This window comes from Pieris rapae, chromosome 2 (assembly GCF_905147795.1).
Source record: "Pieris rapae chromosome 2, ilPieRapa1.1, whole genome shotgun sequence".
NCBI lineage: Eukaryota > Metazoa > Arthropoda > Insecta > Lepidoptera > Pieridae > Pieris > Pieris rapae.
In genome coordinates this window covers 3,481,285-3,503,702 of record NC_059510.1, presented here as the reverse complement: position 1 = coordinate 3,503,702, position 22,418 = coordinate 3,481,285, and the positions used below count along the sequence as shown (strand labels likewise).

The 22,418-nt window shown below is 32.2% G+C and overlaps 1 protein-coding gene and 1 non-coding gene across 2 annotated transcripts in view; one reads left to right on the top strand and one right to left on the bottom strand.

Moving 5' to 3' along the window:
• LOC110998844 (centaurin-gamma-1A) overlaps window positions 1-22,418 on the top strand; it is a 126,825-nt gene that overhangs the window by 60,044 nt on the left and 44,363 nt on the right. The window lies entirely within an intron of this gene.
• Trnah-gug lies at window positions 15,484-15,555 on the bottom strand. Its single transcript has one exon. It is a non-coding gene; the product is annotated as a tRNA-His (tRNA).

The following is a 22,418-nucleotide window of genomic DNA, read 5'->3' as shown; positions in this document are numbered from 1 at the left end:
AAGAAATAAAACTGCAGTAAAACCGTACTGGAGTGATTACTACGATAGATAGTAAGGTAATTTGAAGGAATTGATATGCCTTTGTTCTTAAGTAAATACGGGTTTTAAGTTCGGTGTTGTATTCTTTTAAATATTTATCTTACATAAGTTTGGGTTATCTGGAAGAAATTGCTTTTAGCAGAAAGACCGTTTGTCTTCATTTAATGTTATTTCTCTCTCTTAATAATACTTTTACTTTATTACAATGTTTTTGAAATAGTACACACTATATAAACGAGTATATATATCGTAGTGTGAAAATAATCAAAACATTTACTATTTAAAAAAAAAGAATCTATTAATGTATTCTCTAATAACGAAAACAGTGCGCTGCTCTCTGTATAAAGGTATTGTTTACATTAAAATAAACATTATATATTAGAACATAGTGTATATATCCAACACAAAGGAAGAAATCCCTCGTCAATTGAAATTTGTTTATTTAGTTCCTTAGCATGTATATTTTTGTCCACCAAATCAGTGTTAAGTTACTGTAATGGACCGCCGCCCATGGACACTCGATGCCAGAGGGCTCGCGAGTGCATTGCCGGCCTTTTAAAAATTGTTGTGTTTTCATGTCTGTTGTTCGAGGTTGTCTTTGGTATGTTTTGAAAATGTTGTTGGACACAAATATATGTAGGTGATACAAAGTTCACGACTTCATCTAGTTAAAAATAAATATTTACTAAGTACTATCTACAACATTTTACTGTTCAATATATCGTAAAAAAATACTAAAGAAAATGGTTCAGTATTTTCTCATCGCGATGAGGGACAAATTAAAAACATAATGGCGAAGGATGTGGCTCTTGGAAACCTAATAACTGTTCTTTGTGCGGAAAATGAAGAAAAATTACTCCTTTTCACTGTCTGTCTATGGACAAATGGACGCTTGAAAATTATTACTCAGAAATTTGATTTCGTATATGTAGTTGTTACTGCTAGGATAATTAATAAATTCTGATAAACAATTCTTCTCTTTAAGCAGCCGTGGTTTAAACTTAGGACAATTTGCCTGACAACTTGCGCTCCTCGAACCTTAAAGGCTTCGTACGAAGGTTTAATAGTTTTGTCAAGTCGTGTACAAATTTTTATTATTCGTTCAAATTTAAGTATATACCTTCTTAAGGTATCTTAAACCTTGCAGCAATCAGTTGATTGTGGATTTTCACGAGTTCACGACTCAGTGATACATTCACTATGGTCTAACCTTGTTAGAATAATAATGTAGTAAAGTGTATGAATAAAAACCTAATGAAGGTTCCTTACGAAATGGAAGGGAGCTAAGGGCCGTTACTCTAGTCCCAAAGTCCCTTGAGTTAGGCCGGTCCTACTGACACTAATTACACGTCGAATTGTAAACACCTCTTTCGAGATTTTGTCACTTAAATAATTTACAGTCAATTTTAAATACTGATAAATGAATGTAGGTAATATTATTTAGTGGACCTATGCTAAAGCTTAAAACTGCACTCATATTTAAAACGCATACTGTTAAAAGTAAACAAAAACAGTTTTTACATTATAAATGTATGAAACACTAAAGTTTAATGTGTAAAAGTGTTAAAACTCCAGCCGTAGTGTGAAGACGTGATCTCGCATACATACGGCGTTGTTTTATACTCATATACCGGCGCTCAGCTTTTCCGTTCTATACAAACAATATGAAGTATTATTGAAGTTTTTATAATTCACGGTTAAATAGACAATTTTCAATGTTGTTTTCATAACGTTGAATCTGCATTGGTGATCAATTATTCATATTAATAAATAAAACAATAGTGTTTAGACTTATAGTAATAACATAATAAAATCAAATGGAATTATCTGGTTCCAAAGCGGAAAAGTATTAAAGCATACTTAAAAAAGATTTTGATAAAATAGTGCTTCAGCGTCTCTCTTCCCTCGTCGTAGCTTCGATCCCCGGCTGTGCACGAATAAAATTTCTATCTATGTTCGCATTTAACAGTGTCTATAGTAATCTAGCTTAGACCAAAAAAGTCGACGGCAAGGATCAGACACAGGTCTACCTACTTGCCTATAACATTGACAAATGATCATGAAAAATTACAAAAATCTGAGGCTCACCCCTAAAGTTGTAGTGCCACCGATTTATTTATTTATTTATTATTGAAACGATTTCTTTAGTTTTTATTTAGGACAATAGATTTTGTCTTTCCGCGACTTGCCATCTCTCAGATTGGAAAATTCAGCTCTTAGTTAAAGAAAATCTCTCGTAACGAACGAACAGCATAAATAAAGTTAAAAGGCTATGAGGAACATTAAGATGTCGATTACTTATCTTAATGAAATGAAAAATACGAAGCCAAAAGCCAAAATCTTACAGATAAAGGAACTAATATATGATGTATTTATTTCTCGCAAGCCCTTTATCGTGGTGAGACCCAATAGTTTTGAGAAAATCCCACCACCTCGAACCTTCCGTCTGGTGCTGACATCCCGTACTTATTTATATGTTCACTATTTATGTTTTACAGCTTAGAGAGCCGTAGGGTAGTAAGGTTATAGGTTTTCTTTTAAATATTTACACTACACTACATTTACTTAACATACTTCAGTCTTTTATTACATATAAAGTTAAATACATATTTTACAGGGTACTGCCTAGCCAGTTGTATAGTATGTATTGAACTTGATTTATTGTTCACCTCTGATTGGGATATTTGGTACCGTTTTCCTCCTCCTAGACAAATGGAAAACTCGATCTACGTCAGTGATTGCATCTAACGTATTGCTTACCTGCCTCCCCTAACATTTTGGTACACGAAGAAAATTAATGATCGCCAAATCGACAAGCATTTTTAAGGGAAAAAGAGGATTGATAGTTCCTACATGACTTGTATGTTTGTGTGATATACACTTTAATCTCCAAAAGCAATGAAAATAAATCTCTAAAGAGTCGAGATTCGATATTTGTAGTTTATTTAATGAACTTGATATTTTTTAATGTGTTGATGATTTTCAATGTAATTACTTATAATTTCATTGAAAATCATCAATCATGAGACTTATCTCACGGAGAAAATAAAGATAATCTTTATTCATAACAAATAAATTGTCTTGAACAGTTTGACATAAAGTATCTATCTCTTTTCATCACAACGTAAACGATTTCACATAAGACGAGACATAGCAATTCGACTGATTTAGTTTGAATAAGTAATGGAGTATATCATGTCGGAACAATGATGCTGTCAGCTGTCAGTGTCATTATGTCACAGAGCTCATAAATTAACAACGTCTAAGTCAAATTACACAAACCGTTAACATTTGTTTTTTATTCGATTAGCTAATATTACTACATCACCGCCACCAGTCACCAGCACTATCTACCAGGCGCCAACTTAAATCTTAAATTAGCGCTAGTGTACTTAAACCCCACGAGCCAAGAATCTCTCCTCCAAAGGCAACCAAATCGAAATTGGAAAAACTACTCTTATTATAGCTATAATTGTAATTATCTATAAATTACCCTGACTAATACTGTTACTGTAATTTTTAATTAACTTACCATTTAGACGTTAAAAACAGTTCTCAAAATAATGAATTCAAATCCTGAATAGGTAAGTAATGGGTGGTTACATAGTATTATCTTATCCCATAAAGTGCATATCAAATTACACAGTAAATGGAACTCGTAAGTAATGGACGCCGGACCAACTCTCGCTAATCGGTTTGTTTCCGTATAATCCTATTAGAACTTTGCGGTTATTGAAAGGGTTATTAAGGTAAATGTTACAAACATTATTTTCTTGATTTGATTCGTGAATTGAAAGTTGTTGTAACATGTTATTTCAATAATTACGCGTTCATTCGCGCATCAAGAAACGGAACCCTCGTTAAAAGTAAATAAATCAATAAAGCTTTTTATATATTTGACGAATACTTAAATGATCCTAATCCTTGGGATTGATTTGCTCCAGTTCAAACAATTTGTATTAAAAACTTGGCGATTGAAAAGAGTCACGGAAAGTTTCTTGTCAGTTCTTCTTGTCCGCTCTACGCCCTTGACTTGCCAACTGGTAGTATATGGAAATTTACAATTGTTTTAATTTGTTTTTTTGACGTTCATAAGTGTGCTTGTTTACCTGTATGAATGAAGATACTTCGAGTTTGAGTTTGGAAAGTTACGTCCCAAGTGTAACGCAATGACCGCTATCACCAGCCTTAATTCAGAGAGTAAATGGTGTGTTGGTCGAAGTTAAAAATCCTGTCGACGCTACGTAAGAGAACTCGTATTATGGAAGACTTCCTTCACAGGACTGACGGCCAACCTCCGGTATTAAAGGAAGAAGAAGAACGCGTTTATGACAGCATACAATTTTTATTTAAGTAAATAAGTCTTATATTGTTTATCAAGACAATACCACTGATAAATTCGTAGGTCGTTAACACAAGAAGTTGGCAGTAATTGTTTCTTAGCATTGACGACTAATCTTGCACTGTTTGTGTGGTTGTGCTCAAAACCTATGTTCTTAAACTTGCATTGCAAATCTACATACTGGATAAATTTCCTTTAAAAAACAGTTTTTCTGTCTTTTTTTCTATGATGGTCAGTTAAAAATTCTATAAAACCTAAACTTGGTTCATTGAAATGATTGAATGCAGATATTATATGTTTCTAAGTTAAACTTTCTGTTCCCACAATTCTCACTATGATAAAAATACATTTAAAAGTGAATAGTTGTAGGGTAAAATAAATACATAGAGAAATAAAAATGTCCACTACGAAACTCATTTCTTATTCTGTTTGAACTATTTCCACAACCGTAGTTCCACCTACATTGTTAATTAAATTATCTGTTTACTTATGAAATTACACCCAGCTCTGAGAGTCTTGGGGAAATTCAAGTTGAGTTAGCTAAAATCTAGCTCAAATGGCGAGTGGTTTTGCTCCTGACAGTGATATATAACAGTAAAATCTAAATATTTAGCCGTTGATTATCCCTATAGGACTTTTTCATGCTTGTGAATTTTGGCATAGTCTTACAATAATTTTTACTGGAAATGTAATATCTTGAAAATACTAAAAACTAGTTAAATGAAAAACAATTATGTAAAGGAAAATACTTACGTGTATATGTATATATATATATAACGTATAATTATTCGTTATTAATAGGATTTACGAAATTCAAAATACACATACAATAAAAAATACATGTATATATACGAAAATTAGATTATTTTTAAAATTTATTTTAATTGTTAACTTTGTTCAGTGTGTTTTGTTATTTTTTGATTAAAGCAAATGTGTGTATATTGTTTTATATGTGTGCTTTAATCAAATGAATGATTTTTTTATCATTTATCACATTCATCATTTATCATGTAAATAAGCAAAGCTTATAAGCTACAAAATTGCTACTGCATTCGATAATTAGTAGTTTGATTAATTTTAATTTTGTTTTTTACAGGTAAGGGACTGTGTTACGCCTCTCTTAATTGGTAACGTATCTTGGAAATCGTCTCATGATAAGATTTAAAATACATGAAATCATCTATTATTTTATTTATTAATTGAATATGAACTTCTGTAGTCGGCTTAGATAATTGACGTCTATCTAGTTTAAATTCTATCTATATAAAATATCCTTTAATAAATTTAATACAAATTAGGTCATGTATATAAAATGACCATACCCGTTAATGTTAATTCCATTATCTAAAAGGGTTGAATAGGCTTCCCGGCGAAATGACAATTGTAACCCAGCCTTCTGTGCGGCTTGCTTACAGATATGTATTTCAGACCCACGCGGTGATGGGATTTCATAATTATACGTAAACAGTCTGTATAAAACCCTTATATAATAGACACAAAGTTATTCACATTATTCTGATCCGAGAAATATTCGCAAACCCATTTTATCTTATCGGCGCACAACACTTAACTCCAACCGATTTCATAAACAACAAATTGGCGGGAACCCTTCACATTATTTCCGGTCTGTGACGTCGACGAATACGTTTTCCAGAAATATCGTTATTTTCAAAGGCTTTATTTACTTACGGTTCCTTATCGAGTTTCTATCTTATCTATGTTCCTGTAAATCGTTTTGAATTTATTTTCTTTTTAAAAAATGAATTTTCTTTTAAGAGACATCAAAAAACGGAAGCAGGTATATTATTCCTTCGTGTATTTCTTTAGTTTTTTTTATGGATGTCTTCATCAAACTGTGTAAAAATAATATAATTTTTAAAGTCATTTACACATAAATACCTATATTGGCTGTTCCATTTCTGTATACAAATAGTATTAATTATTCTATGTTTTTTGGAACTTTCCATATGTCAGTATAGCATTTTAAATAGGCAAGGTGCAAAAAATAACGAATATATTTTTTTTTGGCAATTTTCGTATTCAATCTTCAATAGAAATTATTTGCAAAACATTTGGGTCCCAACTGTTATAATAAAAACAAATTTAGAATTAAATCTCCAAGAACACAGTAGCAGGTGCACAAAGAATTGGTGCTCATAAATTGTGAACTTCATAATACCTTTTCCAATTTTGCATTAAGGACATTTTGTTGAGGGTATTTTCCGTAAATTAAAGCAATCTTTTTCGATGATCCAATTTGAATTACGTCTGCCATAAAATATAACGACCTATCATAAAAGATAAGAGAGTGTAAACTTTAATATCGAGACTTTTAAATAACTAGTATATATATATATGTGTGTATTACATTTTTACATTGGTTCTATCTGCTTAACATTTCGTTGAAAATAAACGGGAGTCTGTGGCGTTCTTCCCTGATCTCACTTGACTTTGAAGTTGACAGTTGTCAGATGTCATGTAACTTTTTTCCCGTTCTGCTTTGAAGTCTCTGTAATCTCTTGTGTGTACTTAACCATCGATTATCCTGGCTGTTTTAACTGATTTATGGAATTTTCAAACTGGACCCCCAGCCATAGCCAGACAAATACCTTAATACACACAAAATAGACCAAAGCTTACACAGTTATCTCACTTATAACGCGTGATAGGAGTACCGCGTTATAATGGATTACTTTTTAATTTTTTGTTAACTTTTTTGTTACTTAATTCTTATTTTAAAGTTGTTTTTACGTAAACGAATTTTCCTATTATATGAACATTATTTATTTTTAAATAACCCTAAAATCCTAAAAGACTCGTCCCTGGAGGGACCGAGTTCCAATTACAATTTGCATTAGTTAGCTCATTAAAGCATGACAGCTTTAGGGATTCTGACTTTATAGAACGCATAAAATAGGACATTTTTAATATAACGAAGCCTATAAAAATCATATTAAAATTGTATTGATAGATTGAAGTAAAAAATATTAATAAAATACCTTGCGTAAAATCTCTCGGAGCGATCTCTTCCAGAAAAGATAAAATACTTTCTTAGATATTAAAAAGTCAGTTTATTCATAAGGGGTTGCGATACAAAACCGAAGAAGCAAATTAAAAATACCGTTGAAATCAAATGAAAACCTATACCTATTAAAAAATATTGAATACGTCGATTTCTTAAAAGCCTTATAACTTAACTAATTAAAACGGTTATGTGATACAAAACCAAAATATCAAATCTGTATTACTCTATATAATTGTGAGTTATTGAAGTCATAGCGCTGTGTGTAAAGCTTCATCCCGGGAAAGATCTAAGATATCCCGTTCAAAGGTTCGCAATTATACTGTCCTAGACATTTGCGGGACTCAGTGATAACGTAGAAATGATTAAAAACACAAGAACAATGAACTTTGAGGGGACGGCTAGTGATCCCTTTGTTTTTGCTTTTAAAAACATTACGAAAATCCATTTGAGTCCGGTAAAAAATAGTTATTTCCAACACATATATATATATAATCATATTTATAATATTCTTAACTTGCATAGTATTAATAATATAAATATGTAATATTGTAAAAATATGATTAATGTGTAAACTTTTTTTAGTGTCTACTAATTTACTACGCCAAAAGTGTAGTGGATTTTGACATACAGGAGTTATATTTTTTTAGTATAGTATATTTTGTTTCTGCAGTAGGAATTGCTAAGAAACAGAAAGAGTTGTCTCATCTCTAAATGATGGATAAGGGTCGACAACAAGGGTCAGTTACAAGTTTTTTGTTGGTCATGCTTTTACCCTTAAACCTACAATCAATTCTGATTACATTTGGACATGCTGTCTTAACCCTTACTTACTTACTTCGTACTGCGCTATAGCCAGCTAAATAATATTATTTCGGCTTAAAAACCAACAGAAATCATATAGACTTTTCCTCTATTTAACAGCTTTCTAACCTACAAAGTTATTATAGAAATACTTAATTAAAAATGTTTGAAAAATAATATTAAAACAAATTTTTGGCCTCTGTGGCAGTGTACCATTAACGCTGGCAGCATTTCCTCGCTGTATTGGGATATTTATTCGTCGAGCCAAGAAAGTGCCACCGGTACTATCGACTAGGCGCCAACCTGAATCTTTAATAACGCCTTTGAACTATTAATCTTACACATATATTTTTTCTTACGTATTTTACATTTTTCTTTCGTACCACGTACGTACGTATAGAAAATATGACTTTGAAAAGCGATCGGGAGTCGATAATTCGTTAATATGAATTATTTATTATAAAACATAACTATGTATTTTTAGTATAACTATTTATTTTATACATCAGTCATAGACTTGTAGAATCGATGATGACGTATGCTTGTAAACAATATGTCGTTGCCCCCTTCAACCCGTGTATTGCCTAATTTAACTTAGATTTTGATCAAAATATCTATAAATTAAGAATGACAATTAACACTTAAATAAATTGACGTTTGTCTACGTATTTACAAGCATGGTACGTCATAGGAACTTATACGTCATAAGGATTACCTAAATTGTTCAATTTGAATGATTAAAGCCAATACTTAACAGAATTTAGAATTATCATTTGCATAGTATATAGCTTCTAGTTACTAATAAATTATCTGATTTTTTAAAAAATTGTATACTACTATTTAATTGTAATTATATTTGTAATTGTAATTGTACAGTATATAACTATAACTGAATAACATAAAGGTACTTACGCTACATCTCAACAATATCACCAATATGAACAACAATAGCCGTTTAATATTACTTGAACCAAAAAATATACTAAATGTCTCGACAAGAATGAAATGTCCAACAATAGGAGGGATGGACGGACACTCATTGTTGCAAACGTTAAACTCCATTTGAAAATACACGATGTAATTTTCGGTACAAAACTGTCATTGTCAAAGCTGACCGAGAATGGCTGTCTGTTTTTAAATAATGACTATGGACAACAACATAATGATTCGTACACGTGTAAAAATAAACAAAAGACGATCGCGCATTTTGTTTGCCCCCTGTCTAACAGAGGGTTAGATTGTGTCGCATCTGCTATTAGACTAAATTAATTTGATCCAATATTTTTATACACAGGGGGGTTTTTAAGGGATCGCCTCATTCTAAACCTTGAAAGCTTCAAATGGCTTTGGAATGCTAAGCCGTCAATTTCTACTTCTTTTGGTGGCTCACAAGTGCCGACAGTTACCTTTAGCATGTCCTGTGCCAGAAGCAGTAACTCTTCTGCAGTCGCAAGACCTGTTCACTCCGTAACTTTACAAAGCCATGATTTTTAACCTTCTAACAACACGCTATTTATCTTGGATTTTTATATTATAATTAATAGAAGGAGGTACGCAATTTGGTCATCAATTTGAAAACAAATTAATGTATAAATTATTTTTGCATTGTTCGTTTGACTTGTTCAGCCCCCGTTCCAACTATGACACCCACGATTTCACATAAATCCTTGCTTTCCTGATTATAGAACCAAACTAGTTTATATACTTGACCAATTCTTTGAGAAAACATAGGTTAAATAATTTAACAGTAGTGAAATTAGTTTTAGTTCCAACAAGTAAAACTAAAATTACTCGGGACTCGAAAAGTATTAGTGCAATTTGCCAGTGTTGTTTGCACTGTTAATTTGTTAAGAGCTTGATAATGGGAATAGGCGAAGTCTCATATATTATTCCTGCGGATAAAGTTAGAAAGCATTTCTTTTTATAATGGATAATACTATGTATTACGAATGTATGAATTGTTATGATATATAAATAAGATAAAAAAATACACGTTGAATCGATACGTCTTTCGGGTATTTTAAATCGCATTAAGTAATAGCTTACATTAAAAGACATAAATAACATCTATTGAATACATTATTCCCATATTATATAATTTAAGTAACAGAATGCATGTGTTTACAAATACAGGGCTTGTTACAGCTTACGTACTGAATTATTATTATGTTAAAGTTATTGTTGAACAGTAGGTTTGCAAGTGCGTAGCCGGCTTTTTAGGTAATTATGGTTAATTTGAACGCGGTATTAAAAAACATTTGTTATCCAAAATTAATATGTAGTAGCGGCCGAATTAACGCGAATTTATTAAGCTTTAAAAATCCTATCCCAACTCATTTTCGCTGGTTTTCCGGTGCTTCATATGATTCCCAAGTGATTTTTCAGCGGTGAAAAATAGGGGCAGGATATCGTATGTTTTCCTTTGAAAGAGCTTCAATGAGACGGACATGCTGTGAATTTTGATAACGTGGGATGTGAATTGCGTTTAGTTGGAGGGCTCGAGAACCATGTTTGTTCTATATGAAATACTTATTTTAGTCAATGAAAGTACCAAATCTGTGTATAATGCGTTTTATAGCCCGAGCCTTAATGCTATAGTTGAGGGTAACTTTTTATGATAACTCTTTGTAAATAACAAAAACGTGCGTGTATTTATGTACACGCGTAAGAAGTTATACATCTTTGGTGTAACAAGATAAAAATCTTTTCAAAAATTGTATTCTACGTTTTTAAAAAAATCGAGACTAACAATGTTTACTATAGCTAACTTCAGGGTGTCGATTTTTTGTGACGGTGTGCGCACGCAAAAGTACAAAGAAAAAAAACATTAATCTCCTCCTAATTGAACAATATGATCATACAAACTTTTTGTTTTTATACATATAAGATTACAGAGGAGAAGAGAGAAGAGGAACCACAGGTATTGGCCTCATCCAAGGAATGGCATTTGTCTCTTACACAAGCAACCTGGAGCCAGTATGAACCAGCCGTTTTTGAAGGGTTGACCTCACGCCATCCGTTTTCAAAACTACCAGGAGGCCTTGTTCTGAGAAGAACGGGGAAGAAACTCAGCAAGTTTTACCCTCCCTCTACATTACAATTTTTCAAAGGAAAATGTCATAAACCACAAAGTCATTAAAGTTACATAAGTAAAAAAATATACAAATACGGCATACTTCACTTTTTTCCTACTATCAATGTAATGTACTGTGGTTCCCAGGTATCGGTGTGATTAATTCAGTAGATTGCTTTGTGCCTCTGCGACACAAACTGATGTTGATTGGCTTTGTAAATAATTAAGGACGAGTTACTAATATTCATGTAAAGTTTTGTACTGAAAGTCATCTCAGTAACGACTGTGTATTTTTAATTGCTACAATATCTTGATTAATTGTATTGTACTATACTACCGATTGACCCGGCATTCGGCATTTTATTTCTAGTAAGAGTTGAATATTATTAAGTGTAATAAGTAGTAGTACTTGTACGCCAAGTTTTGGTTTTTCTCGGCAGTTCTTCGGATCATCTCGCTCAATGCCCTGCATTGGAGAAATGTTATTAACGGTTCTGCTATAACATTAACGTTTAAAAAAAATACATACATTTACCTATATAAAAAAAGCATTTAAAAACTGTCCCACTTCGCGTACTCGCTGTAGAGTAGTCGTGAATTTTTCTATAATTTTTTGACAAACAGAGGTACGAATATTCGTGCGTTATTGTTCGATGTATAAACAAACATACACAGCTTTTACAGGTTTTGCACCACACTTTTTATATCCATAGAAGAAAATAGCTAAATGTACTGCCAAGACCACACAAGACGTTTTTCCACGCAATAACGTTATTGCAAACTCATGTCTCGACAATAAATTTATAATCCATTCAATCTAAACTCATTTTTCCACTTTGAAAGGTGACTCTCATTTTGTGTTGAATAGCTTTTGTGCAATTTTATAAAAGCAGGTGAACAATTGTATGTTGTTCTTTCCCTTTTAAAAATACTTTATTTATTTTTAACCTTTTATAATTACAGATGTAAGTTTTATATGAGTTCCTAAAAATATTGATAAAAATTTATATTGATTCGAAGATTTAGCTCTAGCTTTTTATATATTCTCGTCTTAATTTAATTATGTACTTAGCCTACTATTTTACTATGTATACATACAATATGGAACAATATGACCTAAGAATAAAAGTATTACGTAATCACATTTACTGCAATTTATTCAAAAAAGCAAAGTTCTCAAAAATAAGACACATAAACTTATTATTATTTCGTAGGAAGGAATCCTTGAAAATGCATTTCGTTTTCATTCATAGACAATGTGTGGGTATAACAGTCTAAATCTGTTTTAAAGACATCAAAGGGTCTACTCATATTTGGTCGTAAAAACCGATAGTCATTACAGCCGATGACGTTGTTATTAAGCACCTAATTTATAGAATTCAGCCGGGAGCTTTGATTTTAGTCAATATAACCGCTTAGCTATGTAACTAAAAGATGTCGTCGAACGGTTTTGACTGTGTGAAAAATTGAATAATTACTACGAAATATAGCATATACGCATATATATGTATGTATGTGTATATATGCGTATCAGTGTGATAATCAATTATTCAGAATGCATCCTATGTGCACAAGCTTAAATTTTAGGCATTTAGGGCACTCCTGGCTCAGTTTAATATAAAAGGAATTCCTGAGAGATATAATACCAAACAATATCCCCGGCAGCATTACAAGGTAAGCCCAATAATGAGACAAAGGTTAATGACCTGTTGTTACCTGCTGGGGGTGTAGCCACAATTACTTAGCTTTGCACAGCTTAAAGCTTTGTCCTCGTATAACGAGCTGTTACAGTGTCGAGGCAAGCTAATAATGTTTTTTTGTAAAAAACATTTGAAATTTTTTGGCAAAGTTTTCTGTTAGTCAAGAGACAATTTAAAAATATTGAACGTCTCATCGCCGTCGTCGTCTCAATTAAATAATTTCAGCTCAGTAGTCGAATCTGTCAATTGTAAATAGTCTTTTTATTTATAAACTGGAGGCAAACGGGCAGAAGTCTGACCTGATGTTAAGTGATAAATCTGCCCATGGACATTCAATGTCAGAGTGCTCGCGAGTGCGTCGGCGGCCTTAAAATTATTGGTACGCCTTTTTCGTACCAAAGTAGATTTGTTTCGGACATACTTGTGGATAGCTGGTTTCACATAGTGGTGGTTCGCGGCAAAAACTGCTTTAAAAAAGGCTCAGTTGGGAAACGATGAACAAATACATTTTTTTGTATATATAAATGTATATTGTGATACAGTATGATATTTATAACTATTTTTACTCCGTTATAGCCATTGCCTTACTTGCATGGAATAAATCTTCCAGTCGCGAGATGGCATAATAAAATACGATAGAGATTTAATAGGTACCTACAGTAACTCACCTCAGGAAATTTTACTGAACATTATAATATGATGTTCTGTAAACACAGACGATCCTTTGCCATTATTTATATAGGGAAGATACAACAGTAAAATATTATTTTTGCTTCTTTTTAAAAGAAATTAGAAAATTCTAGTTACACAGTTACACATGATATTAAGAATGAAAATATTATTTATTTAAATTCCTAATTTTAATATTTAACCTCCTATGGCGTGAAAACAAAAAATCTTTATCTAAATATTATTATTTTATATTTATTATACAAAAAAAATCATTTTTTGAGTTAAGTAAAAATGTATAAGTATTTATACAGCAGGACTGTTCCATAAGTGACTGAAGTTGTAGTCCCCAAAAGTTGAATACTGTTGTAACCGCTCTATATATCTTGGGACGGGTCTTAGGGGCAAATAGCGTAACGTAGACTTTGTCTCGACTACACCATCAATCATTCAAGCACGACTTATACGAGGGACTCCCGAGAGATGAATATTGAGATATAGTTGACACTTGTTTTCAGACAGTATTATACATATTTGCTACCTAGTGGCTGTCAATTTATTGGTATACTAGCAGACTCGGCCAAGCGTTGCTGTGGCTAAGGTTTTTGTTATATTACATTGTAGTAAATTAATCAAGGGAAACCGTAGGAGAACTTATGTGAAACGTTGGTACCACGACACGGACCTAAACTAAACTACCTTTAACTCAGCGCCATCTGAATTGTATCAAATAATAAACAAATGTTAATGTTATCGTAATTTTAGTAAGGATGCCTATTTTTTTTGAAAATGAAATATAGCCTATGTCACTCAGGAATGATGTAGCTTTCCAACAGTGAAAGAATTTTTCAAATCTGCCAAGTAGTTTCGGAGCCTATTCAATTCATACAAACAAACAAAAAATCAAACCTTTCCTCTTTATAATATTAGTATAGATATATTATTTTGTCGGAACTTGCCTCTGCCTCCGTTCCCCCCTATACTGGGGGATATCATTATAAGAATATATCAAAGGAGGCATACATTATTAAAAAAGTATCGCTTTAAATACAAAACAAATCGGTCTTCTATCAACGATTCAAATTTTGAATAAACTTAAATATTTATGTTTTGTATGAAATGATTTAGCCCGTCAGCTAGCTTTTATTAGAAATAACAAAAATCTATAATTCCCAAATGATTTTATAAAATAATCATAACTTTATAAACAATGCGACTAGACATCTATGCTGAAATGTTATGTGGGCATTGTGAAATGTGAAATATTTAAGGGTTTTTAAATGTTTATTCTAATAAACTCTATCGTTTATCACATTTTTCTTATTATTATTACGAACATAAATAAAGTAAATAATATTTATTTAACTTGTTTGTAACAAATTTTTAATTTTTAGGACAACGTTAACGTATAAACCTAGATGGCACTTTTAAGTTTTATTTGTCGTTTTCTGGAGTTATTTTGAGTTACCCCTAGGTGGCGCACCTTTATTAAACAAAGCGCCCTCTGTTAGATACTAACAGATCTACACGAACACCATCAAAATTTTACACATATATGTACTTTATTTCATAGTACAGATGGGAGTACACACCCAAAATTAATGCTATTTATGTTTTCACTTTTGTGACATTAAAAATCAATTTTGATTCATACATCCAGTATTATTAAAAATCATTAAATAGATGCAAATATATTTATTGTAGTTGCTTGGTCTTTAAATAGTTTTGATTTACATCAGCATTACACTTTATATGTGTGCATTGATTATATTGTTATGGATTCAGTATAACAAAAAAAAACAAAAATCGGCTCCGCCATGACAGTGAATTTCACTGCCGTGACCAGGATTCGAACCTGGGTTACTACGGCCACAACGTAGGGTCCTAACCACTAGACGATCACGGCTATCGGAGCACTGTAGGATTCGTTGAAATATGTATATCAAACCTACAGTTTAAATATAAACTATTTGTTGTTAAGATTTTTTTTTTGATTACGTTACTGATAAAACATTTTTATATCTCTAATCTCGTACTATATGGCAAAACAAAAGCTGTTTACAGTATGCGATAAACACCCTTATTTTACCTTGAAGTAATGGACAATATTAGGATATATTATATTTACATAATATATAGATCTATAACTTTTATGATAGGTATAACCTAGTTCAAAATTTTCTCCTTAACTTTTAGCAAATACTAGCACCATTATGACCTTTATATATACAGTCAAAATCTGTTATAACGACATCGAAGGGTCTACTCATATTTGGTCGTAAAAACCGATAGTCGTAACAGCCGATGACGTTGCTAGTACCTAATTAATAGAATTCGGCCGGGACCTTCGATTTTGCTCAATTTAAGCGGTATGTTGTTCTAAACGATGTCATCGTAAACGGTTTTGACTGTATATATATGTAAATATATTATAAAGGCCTAATTAAGCAATTAAAAAGACGTCACCACAAAAAATATTAAAATTGTCTAAGCCATTTTTGCGTAACGAGTAAATTGACACTCGCTACAGACACTTGAGCATTACCTTGAAAACCCTCGTTGATTTTAAACGTAAAAAATTAGAACCAGATATCGTCGTTCGTCTTTACATTTTTATAACATCTTGACAATATAAATTTTGGCATGTAAACGCGGCCAATTTCACGCGGTAATTTGCACCCTAAAAGCATAAAAATCTAAGATCCACAATACATGAATGAAAGTATTGAAAAAACCAGTAATGTCCAGATTGAATGGAGAATTTAGCCCCAGACTTCTATTGATAACCTAACTCGTTCGCGATAACGTGCGAAAATGTTTTAAGGTATCGTAATTTTATTTTGTCACATGAATTGTATTAGAATTATTTTCTTATAGTGATTTTTTTTGTCTAGCCCGCCTTCATAATAATTGTAAAATACATTCAAATATTTACTGTCAATACTTCATTGATTCTTTAGTATAGAAGCATCGCTGTTGTATTATCCACATTGTAAAATTCACCCATGATTATGTTTGGCATAAAGCCGATTAAAGCTGAGGTAGTCTGCATTTGTTAGCCTCAGATTACCTTATATACCTAACCAGGTATAAATACAGATACATAATAGTTGTATTTCTTTTTGATGTAGGTATCTAGTGCTTCATTTTTCTAACACGCGTTTCCGGTACATTAATTTACCAACTTCAGATTAAGCCTTATCCTAAATGAAACTACCCCATTGTTACAACACTTTGATATCTATAAAACCTCTGTTTTCTGTACAAGGACTTGTGCCACATTTAATCTTGTTTATTTAATGAACTAATTTAAATTTACATAGACTTGTTTCATAAATAAATAAAAAAATCAAAATCAAAATAAGTGTATTCAGTTCAGATGCGTCTTACGGCTTGCTTATGAATGTCAAGATTGTGTAGGTACAAAATTCGCGAAAAGCAAGACTACACCATCCGTTCGCAAAACTACCAGGCGGCCTTGTTCTGAGAAGAACGGACAAGAAACTCGGCAACTTTTACCCTCCCTCTACTCATAAACCACAACGTCAATTAATTTACATAGACTTAAGTATCAACATATTTGTTACCCGAAAAAAAGCAAAGAATTCTAGAAGAAAGTCCAGAAAAACTTAGTATTATAGACATTGGTAGGGTTTATGTATTGTATAAACATTTAGTCTCTGTTAACGATTAATCGTGGCATATGGAATGGATGACATAAGTTTGATGCCCGTCAAAACAACAATTAAACGGCATTCAAATTGATCTACTGCTGAACTGAGCATAATTTTCCTTTCTTTATTAAAATATGTTATTCAATGTTCGGTGCTTTATATTTTAAAGCAGATAAATAGTACGTTTGTTGTAGTGTTGCATTACCCCTTTTATTACCAAAGCAACATCTCTCCCTCCGTGAATGCGGTTCTTTGGTCATCGATACATGTCCTATATACAGTTATTTGTGATCAGAATACATACTAAGTGATGTCTTGGTTGTATAATAAGGAAATGGATACGCTGTGTAAATAATTTATATGAATTAAGTGGTTGCCTGGAATAGATCGCTCGAAACCGATAAGACGGCCAGTTGCCCTCCTTTCATTGCATTATGTCAATGTATTGTTTTAACGTAATGTTAATAAATAAAAAAAAAAACGTACAAAGTACACATGTCACAAGTGAAACTTCTTTGTAAATTTATTATTACTTAGGTAAAAAACCCCAATAGATGATCATTTACCAGTATATCATCACTCCAGGTATTTGTATATCCATAGTCAAAAGAAATGAAAAATTCTGCGTTTACTGCACAAGACGTTATGCGACAGAATTGCCATCTAAAGTTCTGATATGTATTTTTAAACCAATGCATCAACCAATAGCGTGTATTTTTTCTCGATCTCCCTTTCTCTGTCTCTCTCTCGATCGGTCTCAATCGCTCTCTCCCTTTTCTTTGAAAACGCTGCATACTTTCGTGACGTTTCATCATTCATTTTGAGTTAATAAACCTAGAATAGGTACAAGTGCGGTATCTGGGACACACAAACATAGTAAACATTATAGAACACTAAGACTATTTATTAGTATTGGAGAAAATTAAGTCTACATACTTAGTAGCCATAACTATTGTAAAGGCTCGATTGTTATCTAAGTAGTACTTTTTTGTGAAGTTTACAGTAGGAAAATATACTTATGAATTGCTCATGATTTATACTCGTATTAAATAACATAAATAATTAAATCATTAATATTTCATATCACATAGATTTATCTATTAGACTTCGAGGCCTATTACCAGCCTGTGCATTATACATCCAAAAAAATATACTCCTTGCCTAGATTATACAATAGAATAACAATACTGAAAAAGCCAAGAATGTTTATCTTTCAATCAGCTTATATGTACCACAAGCATAATTCATATTTCAGTCTATGACATTTGTAAAGGGATTATTACGCTATTATAAACGAAACCCCTTTTTAAGTGTACTATAAACCTCAAATATATATTGTATTGTACTTAAATTTAGGGCTATCTCGCTTTTACAATTTAATTACTAACATTACTTAATAAAAATATATGTATATTGTTAATCACAACAATCTTCTTACCGTAATTTGGATTATATTAGTTTAATTTTGCGCTTGTTTTATTTTATGCCTCAGTTATTTTCCGTTCAATATTTTTATGTTTCAATTTAATTGATCTGTATGGGTGTTTAATTTGTACCGTCATAATTTCTTGTAATTTTTATTACGTATTCATAAATGTTTATCTATTAACGTATGATACTAATAGTATGGGTTAGTAAACACTAATCAATTTGGTTAGTAAATTCTAATCACCTGTGTATAATAATACTTAATTGTTTTACGTAATGTTTTTTTAATTGTATTGATCTATTTCACATTATTTTGGTTGTTTCGTCAAAAGACCCTCCTGCCCGTTTGCCCCCTGTTCTATAAAAAAAAATTAATAAAGTAATTTTGTCTGGCTTTTTGGTTTTCTGGTTTTACACAATACACCGACGCCACAATCAGAAAACTAATATGGTTGTAATAATTAGAATTTAAATTGTTGCATTATAATATATTGCGGTGAAGTATTTTAGAAATGTATTTAACTCGTCATGATAGACAAAAATGGTAAAATCAAGTTACAACAATGGGTAGCAAAAAAGTTAACAAACGATTTGTTTAAAATTAATTGCAATCATGTGTATGCTTTACCTAAGATATATGTGAGGTTTACAAAAATCCAGCTTATTGTCAAATTCTGTTCGTATTTTCCCACATCTAACATTTCACATGAACTTGATTGAGCTTCCTCTTCTTCGTTATACTGGTTTTGCAATACGGAAGCTTAGCACAAAGATTCCAGTTTTACAAAATACAACGGCTCAAGTAACATCTGTCAGAGTTCGTTTGTCAAATGTATTTGTCGACATCTTTTGTTGGAACGTTTTCGTGATGGACGTCTTTGGCTCATGCCCTTTTGTTCGAGTGTCAGGAATGTTAGCTTGATACAGTTTAAATTTTGAGGGGCTAGACGTTGCGTAATGTTTACAGTACCTTAGTTTTGGTACGCATGAATTCAATTGCATTGAATAACAATGGACGTGCCCATAGGGCAAGATTACTTATTGTTGTCCAAAATAGTTAAAAGATCTAGAAACATCGGTAGAGACTTTAAATGTCCTAAGGGATTAGTTCGAGAGAGAAGTGTTATGAAAATATTATGTACTAAGGTAATAAAAAATGTCTCCAAGTCTCCCTCTCGTCTTCGGGACCACCCTTCGCAATTTCGCCAATGATAGCTCGGAGTTGTAACTTTATGCTGTTCCCTAGCAAATACAGAAATAAAATATCCAAGGGTCGCGGACCCTACTCAATAATTCCTTCCGAATTCTTAATGTTTCCGAACCCCTTACAATAATATTGAATATGTTTTTTGTATTTTCTTATGCAACGATATCAATTTCATAAAAATCACTCCGATTCTTTGAAATGGATATTGTAAATTAAGTTAAATGTATTGTGTTTATTATATTTGTAACAGTACTTTATGTACTCTATTTAAAACAATTCTCTTTATATTATGCCCCTCGGAAAAATATATACGAACCACAAATATTCCCTCTAAAAACCAAACCTACATCAATATTAATTAACCCACAGCAACAACACAAATCCTTTATATTTTTTGGCGATATTTACTTGTGGGTCCCTTGTCCCTGTTCTAAATATAGCGGATTATATTTTTTTAATTTCTTAGAATTATGAACTCATTGTTAATGCCTTTGACTGTCAAAGGGGAGAAAGGGCATTTTTATGACGCGACAACCCTTGCCAAGTGCGACCGTAACTTAAAGTCTGCATTAACATAAAGAAAATAATTGTATGATACAAATAAAGTATACTTAACGTAACGTCTTTGCACTAGAGATTATATTTTAAATACATTTTAATTGGCTCCCTACCTTGAACCGTTTTGTAGTGAATTGTGGACTTTGTGTTGAGGTTGTCACGCATATCTAATGTAAAATTGACTAGCTCATCATTTTTACGGATTAGAATCATTGTTCGGCCGTCGATTGCGTTTTCGTTTGTTTGCTGTGGTTTTGAATGGATGTTTTCTTTGGTTTATTTTCGTTCCTTTCAACCATTCGCGCCTAAGCCATTCCGATAAAAAGTTTGTTCTAGTTGACAGATCAAGACGATGTTTTCGTTCGGATATTGATATTTTCTGGAAATTTGAATCCGGGTTGGATTTCGTAAGACTTATTTCTTAATACGTTATATCGTTTTCCTGAACGTATTATGTGCTTTTTATTAGTTCAAAGACAAAATTTGCACAATTCTTTATCTGATAAACAGGGTATAATATAATAAATGCGGTTTCGTGTAAGTATCAATTTTACTTCGATAATGAGGCTTCTTAGACATTTATACATACCCTATTTTCCCGTATTTTTCAATTATAGACCAACAAATAAAACTGTTAGAGTGTCTTACCCTTGTGGTTAATACGGTTGTGATCCGTCCATAGTCGGAGTATTTGTAGCTTAAACAAACATTTATAATTCCTCAATACCAAGGTGAAATTCAGATTTTCTATCTGTTCACCACCACAAAGAGGCACACAAATCAAATATGGAACTTACCGATAACCAAAGTGAAAGAGAATCCATAGGGAGTTCTGAATATAAAAGCTCAAAATATTATTTCGAACGTCATAACTTAATTATGTAAATTTGAATTAGATCATAATAGATAAGAATTGCGTGTCAGCACACTATCACGAAGTATTACTATTATGAGGGTGGACCGTAACTGCCGATTGCGGGCGAAACGACAGGACAGAAAGTGTTATAACGGTCTGAATAGGCTATAAGTGAAATGAGGTAGTTCTATTTCTATTATACTCGTTATAATAAGATTGTTATCCTAAACCACAGTTTTACGTTAGAACTCAGTTGTTCTCATGTCATGTCTTCAATCCTATAAGTAGCATTATTGTCTGATTCTTATGCGCAAATTACAGAATTCTTAACCTAATCAATATTATAAACAGTAGTAGAAATCTGATGACGAATTGGACGTTTGAGGCGACGATTTGTTAGTTAGGCTTTTTAAACTTTTCTATTAACTTGTCTACATTTTACATAATGTTAACCGTAGCAAAGGCTTCTAAAGAAACGTTATGGTGTAATACTAAGACAATCCCTTTTAAAGAGCGTGCCAATTCTTAAAAGGCCGGCAACGCACTCGCGAGCCCTCTGGCATTGAGAGTCTCCATGGGCGGTGGTATCACTTAACATCAGGTGAGCCTCTTGCCCTGTTCTATAAAAAAATATGTTCTCCAAAAAACCTATATGTACATTTGTTTTAATGACAACTACGAATAGCGATTGATAATAAACATGTTTTCAGTCTAGACATCTTTAAACAATATTTTTATATTTTCTCTAGTGTACAGTATTTAATCACCTGTACACTGCAGGCGCGTCAATGGTTCCATCACACGCCGATTGGTTCCACTCGATATTGATTTTTATTAAACCCTCTGGGCGGTCCTCGAGCATGAAACAAAAAGTCCATTGGCTGTGAAAAACAGATTTTTTGAGGTACGAACTGAAAATAAACAAGAATAAAACAAGAGGGAAATTGAATACAATTTTTATATACGAACCATGAATATACGCAGAACCTATTTAAATAGATGTTTTATTTGAAAACTGTACTATTAGACCAGAAAGTTTGAAGACC